This window comes from Pomacea canaliculata, linkage group LG1 (genome assembly GCF_003073045.1).
Source record: "Pomacea canaliculata isolate SZHN2017 linkage group LG1, ASM307304v1, whole genome shotgun sequence".
Classification (NCBI taxonomy): Eukaryota; Metazoa; Mollusca; class Gastropoda; order Architaenioglossa; family Ampullariidae; genus Pomacea; species Pomacea canaliculata.
Window position 1 is genome coordinate 41,907,877 of NC_037590.1, and position 13,604 is coordinate 41,921,480.

Consider the following 13,604-nt stretch of genomic DNA (forward strand, 5'->3'; position numbering starts at 1 on the left):
AGTGACAATGAAATGTGTAAAATGTTGGAGCTCGTAACATTCAGTCCTCAGAATACATCGTCACTGTTTAACAGTTCACACTCAGTGTTCAGTAGAGAACATTCAGTGTTCAGTAGTTCACATTCAGTGTTCAGCAGAGAACATTTAGTATTCTTTACTGAACATTCAATTTTTATTGTGGAAATATTACTTGTTATAACATTCAGTGCGTGGCACGCGGCATTCAGTGCGAAGTAGTCATGTTTACTGTGTCAATATTTACTGTTCAATGTTTGGAAAAGAAAACTGAGTGCTTTGTGTAGCAGCAACAATGTCTGACTGGAGTCTGAATGATTAGTTGTTCTAATCTCACCTGATGTCAACAATGATAGCCATCTTAGGATACATTGGTACAGAACACTGCCCACACTACTAGAATTACATTCTGTACACCCGGGGTGGGCAAAGTTTTGTGTTTGCGACCCGCCCTCAATATTCCATGTGGCCGGTAAAATATCAAAGTACCAGGTCACGTGACTACACAACAAACTTTGTGATGCTGGAATGGATAAGGAATGAGTACAGACAGACCTTCACTTACTGAGTTTATTGAGTAAAGTGAGTGAGTGAGCTCACAACAACACTTCACAACCAATGTTTGCTTTGAAGGCCGCAGGTCTCTACTCCATCAGACATGTCAGCCTGTTGTTTGTTATCTTTGTACTTTTAGTATATGACAGACTGACCACTTCTAGCGCTACTGCACTCGATAAATTAATTTCAATTAAATTAGCCTAGGCTCAATATAAAAAGTAAAAATAAATGTACACGACATTTTAGCAGACGGGTAGGTCCCTCCTGCCGTACTCTGCGCCTTGTTCTAGACTCTAGAGTAACTTCTTTCTGTCTTTCTCTCTCTCTCTTGGTCACGTGCTCTACCAGCGACAATGGAGGATTATGGTAAGGAAAAACTAATTTCATCTGCAAGCAACGGTAATCTGTTTGCTTCGGATTCCTGACACAAATGCATTCAACAATATTTTAAACTTTGTTTTAAGCCTATCAATGATCGCCAGTATATGTATCTCCTCCCCTAGGGTCGGGAGAGAGGCAGCGTCTTCAACTGTTGGCGGGTTTTGTGGTGACATAATCCTGACATCTCATCTCATCTACAAACAGCCTTCACAGATGAGGAAAGGCTCTCATAAATCAGAGGCAAAGCTTGTGCAAACAGCGCACGGAGGTGGTAGATATGGATATTGGGTGGCAGGGTGGGCAGGACAAGCACCCAGCGATTTGCCTGTTGAACCACAAGCTGGCGGCCAGTCATTAGACGAGGGCTCAGCAGGGGGTCCGTGTGATAGATGGACCCTCCAGGCGCTACCTGACGCGAAAAGTCTTGTCCACAGACTGCAGGCCTCGGGTACAGGCAGTGCCGGGTACGGCAGACGACATAATAAGTTGCTGGTCCAGCCATCCAAGTAGCAGTTCCACCTACCCCAGCTAGGTGGTCACGTGACACGGCTGTCGCGCGCTTGTTCTTTCTCAGAATCAAATCTCTTGGGGTCAGAACCCGCCTCGACTTGGTTGTTATTCAGCAAAACTCTGCGTGATTCCAACGGTCAGAGAACGACAGAACGGGAATGTACAGACAAAGACAGATGGTTACAGTGATAAGTGAACAACTCTCTACTACCTTGATGTTCCCCTGCCCCACCCGTTCACTGTACAAATCGTAGTCCTGTCAACACATGTCGACAAGGCATGGGCCACCCGGGGTCTTGATTCGTCGCCTGGAGCTGTAACCTGCAGTACCCGAGGGGTCAGGCACCCGGCAGCAGGCGGCGCTTTGTTTCCTGTGTCCACATGTTCCGGCGGCCGTATTTTTGTAGCCCACCCCGTGGTGTTTGCTCGCCGCAACATCTCAGTCGATGGAACGCGCAACAACATTTGCAACAAGCAACAAGATTGGCGTTCTTGCGTCGTCATGCAACAACCACAACTCGGCAAGATGTCCGCAGGGTCTCGGCCAGAGCTCTTACCAAGTCCCACGAGCTGTTGACATCAGTGGAGATGTGAAGGTGGCAAGCTTTGCCGAGTGGATGTTGCCGGCAAGTGGCTGTTGAACTCAAAGTACCCGATGTACCCGACAAGGGCAGGAAGAAGTCCAAGTCTCTCTAGCAAACAGCTGTCCACGTCAAGTTAGGAAACTATTGTCCAAGTTCATTAGGGTGGTGACCAGGGAGGTGAGGGCGAGGACCTTCATTAAGCCGCCATATAAATCATGTTCGCCACCCACAGCTGCAGCTGCTGCGACATTCCCGGCATGCAGCTCGCTGTCGCTGTAGCCACTGGGCCGGCGACAAGAGAGAGTGCACACTGAGATCAGGTTTCCCTCGGGGTGGATGGGGACAACCCCTGGCACAAACTGTGACAAACATCGAGAGGACTGGTGCGGGGCCTGCAACTGTTTTCGCCGTAAATCTCAGATTTTTCTCATTAGCCTCTCCAACAGCGGTTTATGAGAGCACAATAAACAGAGCTACTCTCTCAGTTTGCTGTGAAGTAAAAGTACCAGAAATAAAGATGAGAATATTGCGACAGCGAAAAGAAATATATTATTTAAGAAATTTTGGGGGAAATCACACTAAGGATTTAAAACTCGAAAGTTCCGGTGAGTTTCCTGATCCTAATCACTGAGATTAAAGAAAAATTATAACATTCCCAAGCGGGGAATCGAACCCCGGCCGTCGCGGTGAGAGCGCGAAATCCTAACCACTAGACCACTTGGGAATCCTGACAGCACCCACGCGCGGTGCCTCTATGTTCTGCGAGCTCTCTGCCTGCAGTTCTCCAGCCTTGTACAGCAGTGCATCTGTCCGTCTGTCTGTCTGTCTGGCATCGTGGCTTGCGATGTTCCTGCAGCTGGCCTCACACGACCTGCATCCGAGCAGCTGCTCCTTGCTTGTGTGTGCGTGTCTGCGTGTGTCTGTGTGTTTGTGTGAGTGTCTGCGTGTGTGCGTGTGCGCGCGCGCATGCACGAGCTTCCATCTGCAAATGCTAACAGAGCTGTACAGCAAACTCTGGAGTGCGATGTATAAGACAAAAATTCCAAACTGGGAGTCGAATCCCGGCTGTTAGGATGAGAGCGCGAGATCGTAGCTTGTCGGGATGTTGGAACCAGGGTAGAGTGGCGGCCTTACCCTATACACTGAGGGGCTTCTGTACCCGACATGAATACCCGAAACCTCACACCACGAACTTATGTTACTAGACTGCTAGCAGAAGATTTTTTTCCAGTTAACTACTTAAACGAGACAGGTGTATACAAAACTTCCGGTTTAGTCATATTCCTTGTCAAGGCTCGCCGAGACTACAGCGGAGAACTTTGTTGGTCTCGGCAGACAGACAGGAGTCCACCCTGCCTCCCATTATTATACCTTTCATCGAGACACAACAACGATAGAAGCAACACAGAAACCAACAGACAAAAGTTGTAAACAAGCTTGTAACTAAAGAATATTTATTAGTGAAAGAAGAGTAAACAACAACAGACATGAACAATTAATCTTAGCTGAGTAGAAGGGCGACATCCTTGTCCCATCGAGACAAATGCGGATGTACAACAGCAAGTACCCCTTCAACAACCCACTAAACGTCCTGGAGGAAATCGAGGCTTGACAATCACTAGATTAGGAACAACTGAAGAGTGAAGTGTTGTGTTACATGGTTCTTGAAATGATTACCATGGTAAAATAAATAATAATAATAATTATTATATTATTACATTCGTTTTATGTTCTTGTTTGGGAAATTCAAGATAAACAAAGGCATGAACGAATATATATGCACCCACACACACACACACGTCCCCTCACTCACACACTCACACCTCAATGTCTCTCCCTCTCTCTTGCAGACAACAAGAAACGATGTACATGAACAATAAATATATGATTGTGTTACCATGTAAAGATCAGAGGTACACAAGAGAAAGACAGGATTTCAAAGATGTTTTAAAAGAAGAATTGCGAGAAGGGGGCGCCGTATTCCAGGTGAGTGAACGAGAGAAAGAAAAGCGGTGTTGACCAAATGTTGTTGGAGGAATGCAAGTCGTGTGGGATCGGAAAGGGAGCAAAGAGAACGACCACAGGTGGAATACAGATTTGACGGAAGTAGACAGGCAAACGGGAGCAGAGCCCTTCATTCACTTGTGAGATATTAAAAAAACATTGTAAATACGCAAACTAGTTCATTCTACAGAAACAAACAAACAAACAAATGAACAAAAAAACCCCAAAAACACACACACACACACACAAAGACCAAACAAAAACAAAACGGAAATTTATGTTTAAGGACAGCTAAAACTGCGTAAAAATCATTCCCAAGCGGGGAATCGAACCCCGGCCGTCGCGGTGAGAGCGCGAAATCCTAACCACTAGACCACTTGGGAGTGTTACGGGTGGCGGTTAATGCTCGACTAACTGTGCGATTCTTGTTGTTCACATGAGTAGTAAGTGCTACACAACATTTAAATATTCTTCCTCGGTGATCCATGCTCGCCAGTCCACCAGCATGCGTGCCTGCTTCGCTCTGTGTGTGTGTGTGCGCGTGCGTGTGCCTGAGGAGATCGCACCGCGCTCGTGCTGACCTTGCTGACCTCGCTGACTGCCATCACCTTATCCGCAGTTGTCGTGTAAACTGTGGAAGATTCCATGTGCGATACCCTGACAGCAGCACACGAGTGTTGCCAGTGCCACCTGCCTCCTTGTATCCACATTTGGCGGAGTCTGACTTCCCATCATACCCTGTCCCTCCACCTACTTCCTGTGCACCTCGCGATGTGTAGATGCTTGTGGTACGATACTGACAATAATTGTGATGAAGAGAAATATTGCAGCAACAATAATAAATCTTCTCTATGTGCCTGTAGATTCATCTGCACCCACACGCTTTTTAAACATCTGTTGTTATTACTTTTGCTTAACCTCGACCTTTACTAATACGCCGCAGCATCACACAAGCAGGTGTGAACAGGTGTGAACATAACAAACATAAGCGATTCGCGTCTAGAAACTTCCAAGCAGAAGCGAAGAGTTCAGACCAACGCGATTCCATCATGAAATTGAAGTGACTGGCAAGTTAATAGAAAATATGGTAGTCGCTGGTTTCATGCCCAAAATGTTCTGTTATTTTTAATTTTTAAAATACATTACTTACCTGCCTCTCATTGTGGGGATTAAACATGTAATAATAATACGAAAATCATTCTTTTTCTGAATAAGTTTTGTCCTGATAATATTCGCAAATCTTATACATAGAAGTCACTAAATACTTCTTCAAATGTCGAGTTAAGCAAACATGATCTCTGATGTGAGCAATTAAAACTTAATTTCTATGACATCCGCCTTTCTCATCAAGTTTTGCTCAGTCTGTCTGTCTACCCGTGCACCATGGTTTCACACCTTATGCTCATTATATTATTCAGCTTACAACCTAAACTTATTCACTAAGCCCCTCATAGGTTGTTAACAAATTCAAGTTTTCGATAATTCTCTGTCACCTCAGTTTTATTTGTGGCTTTGTATCACAAACAACACCTGTCCACCCTGGGTGCACTGCCTGCATATCTGCACAGCCTAGTATGCTAAGCTGCTTGCCTCTGCGTGGGTCTGCTTGTATTGATACATCATCTGTTATCTTCACGGCTGTCTGTCATCATCCACATCTTATCGTCGTTATCGTCATCCTGTGAGCCACACTCCTGCCTGCAACGACTTTGCTGGTGGCGCTGTGTGCGCGAGACCCACGAGTGTTGCCACCTCGCCGCCGTATTTTCCGCAATAATATTTGTTGCACTCGCTTATCTCTCTTTCTCTCTTTTACTCCCTTCCTCCATCCTTCCCTCCATCTCTCGTTCTCTCTTTCCCTCATTCTTTCTGTTTCCTTTGTCCCGCTCTCAGCCTTCTGTCTCAAGTCTCTCTCTCCTAACTCCCACACCCACTCACTTAAACAGAAGCAGAAACACCAGCAAAACAAAAATACACTGACTGAGAGATATATAATTCATGGGTAAACATACACACACCCTCACTCACTCACAAGTTAGGGACAGGTGGAAAAGACAGGGATAGGGGAGTGAGGAAAGAAAGAGTGAGATGACAAGGTGACAAGTGTGACGTACATACAATGTAAATCAACAGCACGCCATGATGTTCCAATATATTTGAAAGTAGAAGTCTGCAATAAGAAGAAAACAAACAAACCCAGAGATTGTGTGAAGAAGACAAAGCAAATACTGACTCAAGCCATGCTGCCAGCAGCAAACCATATACAATTGTTGCAAAACATGTCGGCAACCGCATGAAGAAAACTTGGGCGAGTGCTTGCACGTGTTTGCAGATGTGGAGGAGCGGCACGAGCGCCCCCAGGCCGCAGGTTCGTGGACACGTGCAGGACACATGGGCGAGGGGACCACACGTGCAGGACACGGCGAGATCGCATGCAGGTGCCGCCGACAGCAAAACAACTTTGTCCGCCTGTGTAATGGTGTCTAACGGTGACCAGAAGTTCACAAGGGCGACAACACAGGGCAATGAGAGAAGAAAGAATCAATAACAAGCACGCCCCGCTTCCTGCAGTTGTTACCTCCCTTTGCTGCCGCCTCAACAATAGACGTGGCGGCCTGTGAACACCCGGCTCCACCCGCCTTCTCACGCCCATGTTTGCTTCGCCCAGGAGTTTCCTGCCCCTTTGACTACCCTCTTTAGGAAAGAAAGAAGGAAAATGTCAGACAAACGACAACATACTTGAGGTGATTTTCCTCGAATTTACTTCAGATCCTTTTCTCTCCCTTACAGGGTTTTGATTAAAGAGCGGCTAGGGAGGCAGAAACAACACCAAAGACTAGAAATTCGCGACACCAAGTCAGAGAGTTGAAAAGTCTTACATCCTATATACAGGAACAGCTGTTGAAATGCTTGATCATCATCATCATCGTCGTCATCCTCCTCCTCATCAATCCAATGGATCTATGCATTCCAGTTTTTGTAAATGACTGTCGGGGTCCCCTATTTTTGTAAAAGAAAAATTAAGTTGCTCTGATGTGAAGGAGTTCGAGCTTCATGGGACACCTGATGACCTACAGGGTGGGTTGTATGAGGTCTTCAGTCAAAGCCAGGAATCTCCATGAGCGGGTGGACTTGTGAGATCATGAGAGTGTGTCTCAAGTAGCGAGTCAAGTATTCAGACCAAACTTCGCAAACTCCACTCGCACTTTGAGACCCGCGAGGTGAGACCTATTTTCAAGACCTGACAGTAACCGAGCCCAGGACCTGCCAGGTGTGTCGTAGTCACGTGACCGCTCGTTCTCGTGGTGAGGATTCTCTGTTGGCTCCTCGAGATGTGTGTCAGCCTGCACCAACCATCGAGTGAAGAACGCGACACTGGAATAGCGGGGCAGGCAAGGTGTTGCCAAGCACGCGGACACGGGGAGACAAGCACGCCAGCAGGGGAGACAAGTACGCAGACAGGGGAGACAAGCACGCCAGCAGGGGAGACAAGCACGCAGAGTGAGGAGACAAGAAAGAAGTTACCCAGGCATGCGCAGCACGGCAGTTATCTGGGTCAAACCTTATTTTCATGTAGAAATCGCGACCGGCATGCGACTGGCAACAAGTATTTGGGTCACATCAGCTATTTTTATCAAAATAGGTCAGTTCCTTCCAGTTAGTTCAGCTGTCCTTTCTGCATACAGCTGTAGTTCGTTTCATACTACTAACAAAACTGCTTTAAAATGTAATGGAACTGATACAAATGAAAGTGTAACGGTACAAGATGATGAACATTATCAATCATAAACACACATACAACACGCACGCACGATGGCAAGAACTCCATTCCTGTCATACCTTGCCACTACAATAAACTTAGACTTCTACAGTTTTTAAAGTTAATTATTGTGATTGCTTGTGAAGGCATTACAGTTTAGAGTTATGCCAGCTGTCTGTTTATGCCACTTGTAACATTTCGCGAAGTACACGTGGCTGTAGGTCTCTGTAATCACACGGCAGGTGAAGGAGGATTACAGTTTTCCAAACACTGGAGGATAAATTGTTTAACGGAAGTTGATTGTTGTGTGGAATTCATGTGACACCATTGAATGCATTGTATTCTTGATGAATTTGTCCAAAGAAATTCAGACTTTTAATGTTATTTCACGCGGAATGGGCAAACTGTGAGACAAATGTTTTCTTCCACCCTGGACATGACAACTAAATTGACAATGTTTTCTATCAGAGAGAGAACGAGAAAGAAGGAAAAACAGATCAGAATGAGAGAGAAGAAGGGTTTAAAGAGAACCAAGAAATATTAAAAGGGAGAGAAGAAAGGAATGAAAGGGAGAGCAGAAAGAAATGAGTGACTGAGAAAGAGAGAGATGGGCGGAGAGAAAAAAAAGTATAAAAGACAGGAAGCAGAAGGGTGGTGGACAGGCTGAGTCAGGGATGGTGAGAAAACACACAAAGCAGTTTTCGTCTTGGGCTGGAGGACGTAGGGCGGATCCCACTAGACTCCGGAAATGACGAAGTTGGGGCAAACTTTCTGTACAGGGGCTTGATAGGACTACATCCGGGTCCGCCATACTGGAAGCTCTGCATCTACATACCTGGAGCAATCACTTAAGTGTGAATGATCAGGTCGATATACAGGCATCATGAGTTCATTTTAAAAAAGTATATTAGTGCACCTGCAGAGAATTCAGCTCAGACTTGAGTTTTGGAGAATTATTCAACATGGAGGTCTGTTACCCTCAGTCGCCAACTACTCACTAAGACTGTACAGGTATGATATCTATTCATGATGAATTATTACAAACGCCGTGTGCTACATCGTCAGAGCTGATTCACCTGTTGATTGTTGTTGGCTATACACTCTAGTCTACGTGGTGAGTGTTTACCTGTTGATTGCTGTTGACTATACAATCTAGTCTACGTGGTGAGTGTTTACTTGTTGATTGTTGTTGACTATACACTCTAGTCTACGTGGTGAGTGTTTACCTGTTGATTGCTGTTGACTATACAATCTAGTCTACGTGGTGAGTGTTTACTTGTTGATTGTTGTTGACTATACACTCTAGTCTACGTGGTGAGTGTTTACCTGTTGATTGCTGTTGCTGGCTACACTCACTACACAGAACAAGTGTAGTCGCCTGTTGTTGACTTCGGCCACTACATAGTGTCACCTGGTCACCTGTTGACTGTAAGATTTCTATACACTGAGTAGTGTGAGTTTAGTGACAGTTGAGTAGTTGTTATATACTCTATGTGGTGCGAGCTTAGTGACCGGTTGAAAGGTAGGTAAGTAACCTGTTGAATACTCAAGTATCTCTGCGCGCTGATGGTTCTTGATGCAAAGTGCTGGAATATTTATGCCTCCAGTCACCACAAGGAGGGCGGCAAGTAAGGACTACAGGTGGGGCTGGGGGTGGGGTACAGGAGACAGTGAGAGCCAAACAGGTGCAAACAATTACACAGGTCTACCTGTTCGAGGCCGGGCCAGGCGCAGGAGTAGAATGGATACCACCCTCTTTGTCGCCCGGGATTGCAGTCTGTGGCTTACGGAAAAGATCGAGTTTTTGGAAGCATGGTTGTCGAGTGGACGTTTAATTAAAAATGAAAGTGATAGCTTTGAAGCCAGTTTCACTCATTTTCATTACATTACTGAGTAAACTTCGACATCGGTCCCGTGACACTGTTCCAAGAGGAAGCTGCAGTGGGATCGCCAACCGCTTACCTGTCCTCGTGTGACGTAAACACCCGGCCCCTCTCCAGAGTCGCTCTCAGGGACAGGAGAGAGAGAGAATGAGAGAGAAAAATAAAAAGAAGATGGATGCAACGCTCACCTGCAGGTCAGTGTGACAGCGCTGAGTGGGGAGGGGGAAGGGGTGGAGTTGGAGGGGGACATGGGGGCAGGGTGATGGCTGATTAATCACTTGCATTGTCGATCCAGCTGCAGGAGGTGGGGAATGACAAGGGAATGCAAACAAGGGGTGCAGAAAAAACCCGTTTCATCGGAATTTCCTTTCTATACAACGGTCGTCGTGAAGACAAGTCGCTTCGTCACTTGTCGTGGGAGCCGCACTAGCTCAGGTGTTACACACATGCTGCGACAGTGAATGGAGGACGAGGGTGGTTTCCCTACAAAAGTCAGAAAATGGCTCTTTTTCTCTCTGAGGAATGAGTTATCTCCCTGTTTACCTGTATGACAGTGGTAATGACTCTTTCCCGCAACTCAGTGTGAGTTATCTGTTTGTTTACATGTGGGATAGTGGAGATAACTATGTCTTAATGACTGAGTTATCTCTTATTTTCCCACTAAACCATGGCGGGGTTGACTGCTTCCTGTGTCTGGGTATGAAATTCCTTTCTACAACAAAGAGAATAATTGATTCTTTAGCATGACTTTTCCTTTGTTTTCTTCTTGAAAAGCTCATTAGCCGTTTTCTCAGTTTTTCCCTGTTTCTAACAGCCGCGAATTTGAGAATTGACTATTTTCATAATTAAGGTCTTTGTATGAGTTGTCTCCTGTATATAGCACTGAGAATTATTAGTTTTAAACTATCCATAAATTGCAGCACAGTTTTGCAGCACACGTTCTCAGTGTTTCTCTCCTCCCCAACCCTTCCTCCTCGCCTGCAGTTGTCCCGCATTACAATGTAACAATGTATAAAATGTAATCACAATGTACTTTTGTAAGATATTGTGATGTTCGCTTATAAGACATGACAATGTATTTTTTTAAGCTATTACAATGGATTCTTATAAGATGTTACAATGTACTCTAAGATATGACTTTTTTTATTTATTTAACTCTTCATTCAAGTTCATAATTCTTCATCATCTACAGTCTCTATCCACCGCTTAGCTTACGTTTTCTGTGTCACGTCCTTGACACAATACTCATGCCCTTTGGTCCTTTTTATGTGATTTTGCACATCATGCCTGGTGTCATGCCATTCCAGTGGCCCCTGATAACATTTAGTACCATCGGAATGTAAACACTGTTAAATAATTACACGAAAACAAGCTACCTAACAATCTGTAAACGACTGATGCACCTCACTCTGTAAATGTAACATCTACGTTTTGAAGATTTGGCCATTGACAGGAAAGTGGCTCCTGTGCAGCCGCTGATGGGTACCGGAAGTAGAGGACAGAAGGAAAACCAAGTTACAGTCCGCTTCACTTTGACACGATGAACCACTCGAACATGAGCTTAGCGCTCACTTCGCTCATCTGTACACTCGTACGGACATCCATATAATTATCGAAATGGATAGTGTTGTTGGTTATTGTTGTTTCGTTTCCATCCCTAGACGGAGGGGAGGCGAGCTTGATGGGAGATAAATATTCTCGAGTTGTCTACCTTGCGCACCCGTGACGGACCATTAAGCATGCGCAGTTTCATAGGGGTGTCCCTACAGGGCCTGTGCGCCGCTAGTGCGAAACGGGTTTTTCCGTAAAACCTTCTGACGACATCTGATTCCCCTCCCACCCCAGCCCCTGTGATAAAGCCCTGCCTGCCACAGCATCCCCTCATCCCCTCACCTCTCCCTCCCCACCCGGCGTATCAAGCCCATCTGGAGTTCGTCGCCGCCACACAAATTAAAAAATAATCGCGCAGAAGCGTGCATTGATTCACATGAAGATGGCGAGAGGAGGTCAACATCACACGACGGGCCAGTGCGCGTGGGTGCGATGGGGGACCAGAGTGCAAGGAATGCCGGGAGAGTTGACTGATCTCAAGAGGGTGGGAGGAAAGGGGTACTGATTCTCATCAACGACGTGGGAGAGAAGACAACCCGGCCTTTCACTGCCCTACCCCTACAAAACACGACACACGTGTGACGGCCAACAACAAGTCTGTTATCACTCGTACATACCAGCGCTCCAGTGCCACGTAAAGCCACGTCAAACTACGTCCCAGGCACGAGAACGTCAAACCACGTTCGTCAGCGAGAACGTCAAACCTCGTTCGTCCAGCATTAATGGCGTCAAATGCACTTTTGTTCTGCTCAGAGCAACTTCAAGCAACATTTGTTTAGCGTTAATATCGTCAAATGAATGAGAAACATTTGTCATGCAAATAGTTGACAAGCCTGGTTCGCCAAGTCATACGTTTGTCATCACCAAAACAATTCACAATTTTTCAGTATCCCACTAATCACGTTTAGCCACTCACTTTCGCGAGTATACACAGTCAGACTCAGGCGACCACACACACATACACACATAGACGCACCCACAAATAAAAGGACAAAAGTTCCAGGACCTACAGACAAGAGCAGCTACGAGACGGACGTGCGGACGGATGTGAAGACAGCAGACTGTTCACTGTGCGCTGCTGGCTGTGAACATTTCTGTCTCCCAGTCCTAGGCAGAGGCGTGTCCAGGGAGGCAACTCTAGACTGGTGCACATTCCGGGGCGACAATAGGCGGCAGTCACTGAAAGCCCCGCAATTAGCCATTATACAGGAATGTTAATGAAAGCCGCGGCTATTGAACGCCTTCTGACCCTGAAGCATTGCAGTTACTTGCCCTTGTGTTGGCTCACGTGACCGCAAGATTTCCGTAAACCAGGGGTCACGTGATTTTGTGACGCCGCCAAAACAGTATCCGCACATAGTTGTGCTACAAAGTGAGGAAAGGACGATGGTAAGTACGGGTTTATATACGTATATATGTCAACAGCTTTTATACAATAAGTGACATCATAACATTTGTTATAGTCAACTGTCCTTTCTTTATATATTCTTTACGTGTAATATATTTGTTCGTTCACACCTGCACAAACATGATAGCTTGGCTTTAAGGCGACAGTACAGTGTAACCGTCGGTGGGACTCGAACTCGGCATGTGGAAATTAACTTAACCATCCATGTTGGGCCTCCATTACCTCCCCTGATAAATCACGTGCCCACTTCTGCTGGGTGGGAAGGGGAGTTGACTCCTCACAGGCTCGAGCACGTTTGGAAAAGGAAACAAAGAAACACCAGGATACTTAGTTCACGTGTGTTCAAACCTCCAAGATCAAAGGTCTGACCTGAGCTGAAACGGTTCTTAGTCCCACACTAACCGTCCCTCCTGCTGTCCCACTCTAGTCGTAAGCCTGATGGCTCCTCCGTCCCTCACTAACCGTCTCTCCTCCTCCTGTCCCACTCTAATCGTCAGTCTGATGGCTCCTCCGTCCCACAGTAACCGCGGGGGTGGGATGTTGGGTATCCCTCCGTGCCACGGGAGTCTGTGTGTGAGCGACACGTAAGCAATGTCATTCTAGAATTACTGGGCCGTTTACGACATCCCGACTTAGCCACCTTATCTCACCTATCGCCTCCCTCAGGTCTGCGGTGCGTCAGGCCGCTGCACCCGGCACTAAACCTCGCGCCTCCTCCCTGCGAGCACCTGGGCGGCGCGGCTTCTACCTGCTCGTCCCTTTTAAACGCGAGCATTACACGGGCTCCTGATGTTCTCGTCGGCAAAACAGATAAGATGTAGCGATGTGAAAGATGCCGAGGGTGAGGGAAAGTAAGACATGTACCTCGGGGATTGCACTGCTAGTCGTCG

At 46.3% G+C, this 13,604-nt stretch overlaps 2 non-coding genes across 2 annotated transcripts; both read right to left on the minus strand.

Annotated features, from left to right (window-relative positions):
• Positions 1–2,700: 2,700 nt before the first annotated feature.
• Trnae-cuc lies at positions 2,701–2,772 on the minus strand. The gene has a single exon. It is a non-coding gene; the product is annotated as a tRNA-Glu (tRNA).
• Positions 2,773–4,363: 1,591 nt separating this feature from the next.
• On the minus strand, positions 4,364–4,435 carry Trnae-cuc. The gene has a single exon. It is a non-coding gene; the product is annotated as a tRNA-Glu (tRNA).
• Between the last annotated feature and the right edge of the window lie 9,169 nt (positions 4,436–13,604).